The sequence below is a fragment of the Sceloporus occidentalis genome, unplaced genomic scaffold (genome assembly GCF_023333645.1).
Source record: "Sceloporus occidentalis isolate IW3139 unplaced genomic scaffold, rSceOcc1.0.p SCAF_5, whole genome shotgun sequence".
In the NCBI taxonomy this organism is placed as follows: Eukaryota; Metazoa; Chordata; class Lepidosauria; order Squamata; family Phrynosomatidae; genus Sceloporus; species Sceloporus occidentalis.
In genome coordinates this window covers 35,340,071-35,351,285 of record NW_028316985.1, presented here as the reverse complement: position 1 = coordinate 35,351,285, position 11,215 = coordinate 35,340,071, and the positions used below count along the sequence as shown (strand labels likewise).

The window sequence follows — 11,215 nt, the reverse complement described above, 5'->3', positions numbered from 1 at the left end:
ATAAATAAATAAATAATTTTTTATTTCTATCCCACTTTTTGCCAGGCAATCAAAGCGGCATACAACAGGTTAAAATACATCCATATATACCTAATGCCCCCCTTAAACCAAGATTAAACAATGTAAGATTAAAAACTACATATTAAAACCAACTAAGCTAAATAAAAATCATCATGGGCAGAGTTCACTGGATGAGAAGTCTTATTTGTGGCATCACACTGAAGAACCCTTGAGAAGTTTACAAGGAACCAGACTTTTCTGCAGAACAGGTTGAAAAGCTCTATAGATTTACATGTCTACATAGGAATACCTCAGTTAACAAAAAGAAATGTATTTGTGGACATTACTTCTTTAACAGATGTTTTGGTACCAGAGGCAGAAATAACACAGAGAAGATAGGGATAGATTTCTGCACCACAAAAAAGAACAATTCAACATGTTTCTCCAAACTTTTCATTCAAAACTGACAATATGCATATGTGAAATGAAATCACCAGGTCAGATAATCCTTCTGCAAGCAGATAAAATCACTTTGAATCTTTCAGAGACAAACTGAAGATTTGATCCAAAATTATTTTGTTTTCTTTCATCAGCCTCCAATTTCACCCCAGATTTTCCAACAGTCGCTTTTGCCTTTCTGTCTGAAGGTACAGCTGCATTGTTCTTGAAAGTTCCTATCCCTTGTTGCTCTTTACACTCTTCAAAGTCCTGCAACTCAACATGTTCCTCCCTTAGTCATTGTCTAGACAGATACAATTCCCCTGAGTTCAGAAGGGCATGTTGTTTCCCCTTTCTATGAGTAAGGGAACCCAATGCAAGTGTGCAGTTTGCCCATGGATGTATACAAGGATTTTGCTTGGGTAGCTATTACCCTGCACCACTGTGGCTGCTGCCACACTGTAAAGTTAATACAGTTTGAGACTGCTTTAACTGTCACAGCTCCATCCTATGGAATTCTGGGAGTTATAGTTTGTTGTGGTATCAGAGCTCTCTGGCTGCATCTGTACTGCAGTAATAACACAGCATTGGATTATTTCTCCATTTGCTGCAAGCAGTCACTGCATACATTCTTTATTGTATACATTCTTCATTACGGTCAAAGACCAGCATCAATATAAAATATAACATAAAAAATAAAATAATACACATAAAAAGATTGCTTGGGATAAAAATCTGCCAACTAGAAATGTAAATAATTTATTTCCATTACATTTAAGATAGCTTCATTTAAAATGAAATAAAATAAGTAAAATAGAAATAAACCTTTATGGGTTTCCACCCTTAAGATAGAAATAGTAAAGGTAGATTAGCAATATCAGGTTTTAACCAGACATACAGTATCAGGCATGACACAATATTATGTGTTTAACTTTGATCAGTTGTTCTTTTCCTACAAGTGATTGCTAGAGCAGAAAATTGTGCCACTTTATAAGTTATATGCAAGTTCCAGTCTGACAACAGGTAATTTAAATAAAAAGCTTCAGATCTCCCAGGTACATTCAAGAGTATAGGAATGATCAAATCTCTGCGAGCATTGTCATAAAAAGGGCAATGAAATAATACATGTCCAACATTTTCTACATCTCCTGAGTTACAGGGGCATGCTCGCTCATGAACAGGAGTCTTAGTAAATTTACCCTCCAGTAATGCTGATGGAAGAACGTTTAATCTAGCCAGTGCAAAAGCTATTCTATATCTGGGGATCGATATGTTTGTGATGTAGTTTGGCACAGTAAGTGGTCCTATACTGTCCCAATAAGAAAAATAGTTTGCGGACTGAGTTCTATGGTTTTGGACTTCTGTGTCCTTTATGCACTGCATAATGGCTGTTTTAGCTTTAGAATATCCCATAGACAGGAGGGCGTTAGTTGTGAGACCCAGATTTTGGAGTTTTGTAGTCAGAGAGTTTTTCCATTTAGATTGAAAGGTATCTGCCAAAATTAATGGCGTAAGTCCCACAGGAAGAAAAGTCAACTTTAGCCAGAAATTTACAGTAAGCATCAATATTCGGGCGTCCATAGAAATTTGTCCTGTCTCCAACCTGAGTATTACATTTGGGATGCATGTTGGGATCCTTGTAATTGCTCTTAAAAATTTGGTTTGTGCTACTTCAAATGAGTTGTAATTTATTAAGCGTGTACACCTGACAGCCATACAGCATCTGGGAAATTATTTTGCTGACAAATACTTGGATGGCTGCGGGGACATACTGGCCACCTTTGGAATAGAAAAAGGAAAGAAGTGCTTTGGTGCAAGCAGTCATTGCTGTTGTTATTCGCCATCAAGTCATCTTCCAATTATGGTGAATGAAAATCTTCCAAGAGCCCAGGCCATCCACAGCCCAGCTCAGAAACGGCAAACCCAGGCCCATAGTGTCCTTGATTATATCAGTCCATCTCTAGCTGTAAGCAATAAATATTAGCATATAATGCTGCCTTATTCTGAATCAGACCATTGCTCACCCTCACTCAGTACTGTTCACATGAAAGAAGTGGGAATCTCTTTCAGCCTAAGGGCTGAATTCCATTTCAGAAAAAATCAGGGAAGGGAGTTTCCACTGGTGTACAGGGCCAAAGGCAAAAGGGTAGGACCTCCCTGTGTTAGACTGACATTTTTACTACTACGTGAGCCTAGTATTTCAACATTTCAGCATTTTAGAACAGAGAAAACCTATGCAAAAGCTGGGAAACCACAAAGTGATGGTGTAATGGGGATACCCCAGATAATTGGATTGGGACCCCAGAAAGGCATGGTTCAGCCCCAAGCTGTGACATTCTCTACAGTAGTGTATATTTTCTGGCAATGGCACTCCAGCATCTCAGGATCTTTCCCTGTTGAGTGAAGTGGGGTCTTTCTGGATGTAAGAGCTACAGGCCTCACCCACCCCCCAAAAAATCCTCAATAGGCATGTCTGCCATTGGATAGTTGAAATCCTGTTAGTTAGTCCCACCTACAGTAGACCCATGGAATTAAGAGCTGACTGGTGAGTCAACATGCAGGTAAATCCAATTGATTCCATGGCTCTACTCTAGTCAGAACTCACTATACAATTTAGGCTTATGAGCACTGCATTCTGGGTGCTTCCAATGGAATTGATCTCCTAACACTGCTAATGATATAAGACTTCACACCTTTTCCATCTCCTTCATGGATCTTTTTTGTGTTAAGAGAAAACATGGACATAAGACCAAAAAAATTATGGGAATCTTAAAATTGAAAATGACATGATTCCCCCCCCTCCCCAATAAAGTTATGGGTGGGAAGGGTGATCACACAGTAAAGAAAGACCAAGTGATGATAACTTACATGTGGGAAAGGGCAGACCTTTTAAAAAGTTACTTTTTGAACTACAACTTCCAGAATCCCCCATGCTGGTTGAGGTATTGTGTGATATGTGGACCTGAAACATATAGTTTCCAAACTCTGGGAAACAGTCGTTATCATTTAAAGACATTGGGCAGTGTTTTCAGTGAACTGGATGAATTCTAATGTAGCTGAATTACATTCTCATTGAACTTCTTGCTCAATTGACTGCCATGGAAATCAAGTTCAATGAAGCTAGATTGGACTTAAAGTCTGAGTTTCCTAATGGAGGTAGTTCATACATTCCAACTGTGAGTTGTCAAGTAATTAGTTCATTCAGTGATGACTAAACACATGTGTGAATCAGCTCTGACATTGCTAGCCTCCTGTTTACCCTGTAAGTTGCTTTTTAAAAACTGTTTTCTTCCCCTCACACACAACAATTTTCCATTCAAGGTTGAAGATAAGTTTAGAAATAGCAGCAAAGAGGTAGTGGCATTTTGGGAGAAGGGAGTTCCATTAATTTATCTCTGCTGCAGCTCTTTTTCTAAGTGTCTTATAAAAAAGTGAGTGTGAAGATTCCCACTTAGTTCCATCTCTTGGAAGTCTTTTTAGATGGCGCACACACACACACACACACTGAAGATTATCACAAGGGGCTTTTTCCAGCTTTGTAGAGTTATTCCACTGTTAACTGAGCAAGAACGATACAATTGCGATATTAAAACATTTATTTCACACATGGGTCACAATAACGCTTCATTAACTATTCAAGACAGCAAATAGCACAATTGATTTCCACACGTCGGCAGCCTTTGGCATTTGTTTATTGTTCTTGAGAGATGTTTACCAATCTTTTGGTTGATGGAATTCATGAGACTCGGAAGACATCTCATTAGAATAGGAATTGTAAGGGAATTGTAAAACCAGGTAATATTTCGCTGCTTACTTAACCCTCCTGTGTGACACAGCAAGCATTTCTGCTGAATTGCACTCTGTGGAAATACCCAAATGGATTGACAAACTGTCTATATATCGCTATTGAATTGTAATTGCTTTTCATATGTTTTGAAATACAATACCACAACTGAATCATACTTTTTTATCCTTAATGGGTTATTCCAGTGGCACAACTTTTCGAGGACATTACAAGAACGTTAGGAGGATGTCATGTGAAAATCTTTCCCCTATTGTGCAAGAATGATGGTAACAATACACTTCCTTAATGCTTTTTACTGTATGATACTCTTCAATGCCAGCATTCATGCCAGGATACCATGTCGCATTGGCTTGAGAAGTGGATTACTGCAACCAATGCTCCTTGTTCTAGTATTGTGTCTTATGTTCTAGATTAGTGATTCCCAAACTCTGGCCTTCCAGATGTTTTGGACTTCAGCTCCCAGAAGCCTCAGCTATCTTAGCCAATAGTTTGAGATTCTGGGAGCTAATATCCAAAACACCTGGAAGGCCAGAGTTTGGGAATCATTGCTCTTTGTCGTGCATTGGGCAGGGTGACTTTGCCTGAATGACCTACAAGAGCCCTTCCAGCTCTATCATTCTTCGGTTCTATGATTTTGCAGGCTAGACTGGTTTGAAATCTACAATCTATTTATTTATTTATTTATTTATTTATTTATTTATTTATTTATATCCCATCTTTCTCCCAAAGTGGGATTTTGCCTAATGACTAAAAACAGGCTTTAACCTGTAAAGGATTGGTTTGATTGGGAAATAATAGATTTAACCAGAAAGAATAGAGAGAAAGGTGTTTCTTCCAAAGGGTAGGACTGTCCTAAAATATTTTGCTGCCTAAGTGGAGGAGAAGATGGTACCCATCCTCTTAGGGATGGTTGCCAATTTAATGTCAGTGCAGTTCTGATTAGAATTTACAAAAATCTGGTAAACTGAGAGAAAACAAAACAGACTGAATTTCGCATCCCTTCAGAAAGGGTGAAAATTTCAATTCAGTTTGGTTTTTAGCAGAATTTACCAAAATTTACAAAATTCCCACTGGAAAAAAGCAACAGGTTGGTCCCTCCCCTCCCTTCCCTCCTTCTCTCCTTCTTACCATTTCCATGTACAGAATGGTCTGGCAGTGACACATATTTCAAGCCTGGCAATGGGAAACAGCATTTCCAAATGCATATGCAGGGAGAAGGCAGGCCACATGGCACACACAGTTCTGTCCCCCAACACTTTACTGACACCTTCACCATCTTTTGCCTGAAGTAGTTTCCTCACTCTGCTTAATGATAGGACTGACTCTACCAAGAGGAAGACATTTCACAGGGGAATAAAAAATCTAATGTTTGCCATGCTGTGAACTTGGTACGACATGAATGTTCCAGAACAGCTAAGCCTCTTTTGTGAACCATGTGCCACACACAGTTAAATCCCCTTGCAGGAGTTCAAGGAGATTGTGTCAAAGTACCTGGATAAACAAAAACCAGTGGTCATATATAGCCGCGTTTCTATGTACATTTTGTAAAAGAACGTTGCAAGGAACAGTTCTTCAAGCTGAGTTGATGGTGCAATTCTTGTGCAATGCCCTGTTTTTCAACAAAAATCTCTCTCTTGCCACTGATCATAATCATCTGCATAGTTCTGATGTAATTCATAGATGCAGAAGATGCCACTCATAAAATATCTAGCAGAAACTGTGGGGTCTGGAATACCAAAGCAGTTCCTTATTGCATCTAGAATGAGGGTGGCCTCCTTTTGCAATTGTTGCTTGATTAATGTGAGGGAGGGGATGCTCATTTAAGAAATCCATTATTAATAAATCAATGGATCTGTCTAAATACATTTTCCCAATCTGTAGCAACCAGATTGGAAGAACCTAGACTTTATGCCTTAAAAGATCCAAAACAAATTACGCAAGAAATTACAGTTTTCCATCATTTGATCTGTTCATTAATTCTGAATATTTTCATTGTAGCATTTTGCAGTGTATTTCCCCATAAGACCCAGTATCAAGGTGATTTTCTACAGCTTTGTACATACCCATATCATTGACACAGATGGCTGTGTAAAAAGATTAAAAGATCCTAGATGTGATATCACTGGATCCGAAGACACATGGCAGGGTGCAGCATTCTGTTCAAGTGCATATGCTGATCCAAAGGCAGTCGGTTATTATTTCAATTTCAGTTGATCGTTCACCATCAGATATAGGTTGGTGGCTCAAATCTTAGTTACAAAATATATTCCATGAATTTAAGTACATCATGATTGTCAGGGCACCTTAAAGTTTGTTATAAAGATTCATGAACAATTATCTATTCAGCACATTGTGCTCATATTAAAAAATGCTGTACATACATTATATTATTATTATTATTATTATTATTATTATTATTATTATTATTATTACAGTTTAATTTTAGCTAGCTAGGATAGGAATATCCAGCACAGTGTTTTCCATTTTGCAACGTATGTTAATATTTTGTTTTCCTAGCCTGTCATATCAACAGTAGTGGAGAGATTACTGATAAAATCTGCCATTAGCCTTTGAAACTAATGGAATCAGGCCACAATCACTGCTATTTTAGCTTCAGCCCCTGATTTCATAGCTATTTAACATCCAAAACATTCCTGGTGTATGTACAGAAAGGGGAAGATGAAGAAAGATGCCTGAGGTTAATAATGCCACTCTTGACAAAGCAATCTACATATGCTAATGCATATCAAACACTGGAGTTTCTTTTCCTGAAGACAGTAATTTGAGTATGAGAGACTTTGCTTTGTTTTTACATTGTATTTTCAACCAACCCTCTTCTAGTTACATTATCTCAGGAATGAATATGCAAACAGGAGGAGCTTTACCTATCTTAACTGCTCCCTATTGTCTCATTTTGCAACTATCCATGTTACCCAAGGGCACTGTAAACCAAGCCTAAGATCCCCTTGGGTGACCACCAGATATAACTCAGGGCTGTGGTGTAAAAGAAGGAATTTTGGAATTCAGTATATGCAGGTTGTTTTATCTCTAAGACATGAGGCAGCTGCCTCAGGTAGCTGATGCTGGGTGAGGTGTGGGTTAGAAACTGCAGTGACAGCAGAAGATTAATTGGGACTGTCCTTGACAAACTGGGAAAGTTGGAGAGTATGATATAACACTTCCAAATGTACATCTCTCTCTTGCAGTTATAAGAGGAGACCTTGCTTAATGTCTTACTATCACTGAAGATACTGCTGGACAGGACATTCTCTGACTGTGGAACTCTCTCCCTTTGGAATTTCTATGACCTTTGTACTTCTGACAGTTTGTCCATGTTTTATTTTGCTGAGCTTCTAGCCTTGAGTGAGTCTCTTTTCAAAGTACCGTATATACTCGACTATAAGTCGACGTCATTATCAGTCGAGGGTAGATTTTGGGGCCAAAATTGGGGATTGGGTATGACCCATGGATACATCAAGGGTAAAATATGGCAGCTGCACCGCCATTGGGAGCAACGGGCTCAAAGCAGCTCATAATTTAAAATGCCGATGCAAATCAAATATGAGGGCTTGAAGAAATTGGGATGGGGATAATAAGCAATATAGGCTCACAACAAGTAAAAAAAGGTTTTAAAAGACTTACAACAGAAAAGCAGAGTCCCCCTACAAAGTCCTCCTTTGTTCCTGGGCTCCACATGCGAGCCCCGGACCCATTGCTCCTGGACCACCAGAAGTATTCCACAGCTTTGCAGGCCTGTCTTTACATGAGGCTGGGAGGGGGCCAGTGCCACCAAGTGAGCCCAGCTGCATAGCACCTCCACCGCCGCAAGTTCACCTGCAAGTGGCTGGGGGGGCTTTGGCGGGTTGGCAGCCTTGTCTCTACCAGCTGTGAAGCCTCATGCATCTGATGAAGTGGATTGAAGCCCAAAAAAGCTTAAGCTTGAAATTTCTTTTTTTCATTTAGCCTCATAGATGCTACTGGATTCTTTTATATATCTCTTTTGAAAGCTTTTGCTCCCCACTAGTGACTGTTTAATCCTCCTTGTGCTCTGTGTGTTTTAGTTCATGTTTTAATACTGTGGCTTTTGGGTTTTATCTGTTTACTTTATAAACTACTATATTTGAAGGTTTTCAGATGGAAAAGAGATCTACAAATGAAACCTATCTTAATAGTAACAACTTTCAACAAGAGTCAGCAGTTCAAGGAAGAGGTGAAATTTGAATCAGGTACCCCATAATCAGTCTGTCATTTGCTATACTAAACTGGGTCTACGGACTAGAATTCAGAAGTTGTTTGGCATAAAAGTGTATGCCGGCTAACCACATATGCTTTACTTTACTTTACTATGAGGGGGTGGGTTTCACTCTACAATTTCTACACTATTTGTTTCTGGCATGAAGAGTGAAACTGGAAGGTTGCTAATGTCCATAGACTGTTTTTTAAGTAAGGAAATAGTCAAGGTCTAAACTGTGGCTACTTAGTCATGGGAAGATGAAAGGCAGTGTTCAGGAAAGAAGCCAAATTTGTCTGTGGGTTGCATGAGGATAAAGAACAAACAGCTGTAGGATGATCTCCCCAGGTTTTGTTTTGTTTTTGTTTTTTAAAGCTCAGAGTCCAACAAACGAAGGTGGTGGCAATCCTGTGCATAACCTGTTGTATACTGCCTCTTTAATATGCCATTCTATGAAGGTCACAGGCCATGTGGGAGGAAGAGAAAGAAATGCCATTTTCTCTGAAGATGCAAGCCACAGCTGATAATGAAACGTCAGGAATAAACTCTTCTAGAACATGTTCTCATAGCCCCAAAAACCCACAAAAAACTATAGAAATGTCATTGTTTGGAGGCAGAAAAGATGAGTAATGTAGGTGAGTCCTGTATAATCAGTGTTGTATCATATCAGAAGCCTGGTAAGTTTTAGGGTCTTTACATTCTGTGTTCCGGGAATGTCTACCAAACAATATTAGTTCAACACTTCTCTGTGTAGTGTTGTTTTCCATACACAGACCAGGCCCAATGCTTCTTCAATCTTTGCTGCCTTCTTTCCACAATCACCCTTTTCCGCCCCAGCTAGTGGTATCATGGTCAGCAGGCTGGACTTAGGCTAGGAGGACCTAGGTTTGATGTTCATGCTTTGAAGTTCAGTGGGTGACCTTAGAACAGTGATCAAACCTACTGCACAGGGCTGTTGCATCCTTCCAACGATCCTGATTGGACAAGGATAGTACCAATTAATCACCTGTTGGCCCAGATTTTTCTGCTACATTACAAATGTTTCAGTTTCTCTCTTCTCCTTCTACTCCCCCACCTCACTCTCCGCTTACTACAATTGCTGCAAACTAAAGTCAAAATGTATAGTTTGCACTTAGTTAACTGGAGGCAAGGGGGAGGGGAGGAGTAGGAGTCTTGCTCTTTCCAGGTGGCGTAGGCAAAAGCAAACTGCTGCAGTCATTCCTAATTTGCATGTTCCTCCTCATTAATAACATTTGCCACATTGCTTGGCCACACACGTCCTGGTTTCCATCTATGAAATGTTGGAGGCTATGCTGCTGTGAAGATAATGCAGGTAGCCCAAATTAGGTACTGCTAGGGTACCCATAAATGTTGATGTGAAGCCACAGCAAATAGGTTTGAAGCCCTGTACCTTTTTGACTAGCAGAGATAATGTCTCCCCATCACACCCTGAGCTTAGTAGTCCCTGTGTTTTCTAAGCATAGCTGCAATTCTTAAAGTAGCTGGAAGCAAAATAGTTTTATCCAGCAGCCTTACATTGTTGTGAGCTAGCCCTATTGGAATGCAAAGAGTTTTGGGGTAAATTAGTCTTGAATGAGCAATTAAGATCTCACTTCATAAAAACCTTTCTCTTGGTGAAGAGAACTGGTTTATTGATAAGAATCAATAACTTGATTGCCAGACCTTGCTAACTGATAAGCAGGCAAAGATCCATCATGCCTTGCCCAGAAACAGAAGAAGAGCCTTCCCTCAATTCCCTGGCCTCAAAGGGAGAGAAGAACCAGCAGTGTCTGCTGAACTTGATCCCCTTCCCCACTGCCATTCCCTTCTCATTTTGTGCCTTTTCTTTTTTAGACTGTAAACCTGAGGGCAGAAAAATGTCTAATTAACAGTTTGTAAGGGTGCCCTGCCTGTGGGAATTTTCTTTGTGGCCTGGGAATAAGAACTGTCTTAATTAATATCTGGAATTCAGAATTTATCACTGTACCAATGGTACTTGACTTCATCCTTCAGATTTGAAGAATTATTCAATTTAGGCCCAGTACATGTATGGTTTCAACAGAAGAAGGGAGAGCTACTGTATATACTCGACTATAAGTCGACTTCATGTATATGTCGGGGGCAAGTTTTGGGGTCAAAATTATGGATTTTGATATGATCTGTGGCTAAGTCGAGGGTAAAATCTAGGGGAATGTAACAAAGGATCTAAACGATGCAAAAGAAAACAATGCCAAAGAACTTACAAAATTATACACACACACACACACACACACACACAGTACCTCTATTACCCATGGATAAGTCGACTCAGGTTTTTTGGGTCAATTTTTTGACTAAAATTTCTAGACTTATACATGAGTATATAGTAATAAGGACTTTGAAGTTACCTATCAACAGTGAGCAATAAGCCAAGCAGGCAAGTGAGGATATTGTCATAGCACTTCGATTCTCCTTCCAGAGGCAGGTGGTTTTGCCAAACAGATTTTTCCAGCATGACAAAAAAAAATCTTTTACAACAGTCTGCCTTGGGAAGAGAACAGAAGTACTTTGATGGCATGCAGAGAGGCAAGGAGAAAGCCTCTTATCTCTTCCTGCCTCTGGGCTTTCTTTTTGTCATGCAATAAAGCTCTAAATGTGCACCCATGTATGTAAATTAGCACATACAAATACAATATAAATCAGCAGATTCTTTGCTCTGTTTCTTGGCAATGCCTAAGTGGCCTCCTTGTACAGCAAACTGG

The 11,215-nt window shown here is 39.5% G+C and overlaps 1 pseudogene; it reads right to left on the bottom strand.

Moving 5' to 3' along the window:
* Positions 1-1,365: 1,365 nt before the first annotated feature.
* LOC149311944 (uncharacterized) lies at positions 1,366-2,263 on the bottom strand (annotated as a pseudogene).
* Positions 2,264-11,215: the final 8,952 nt, after the last annotated feature.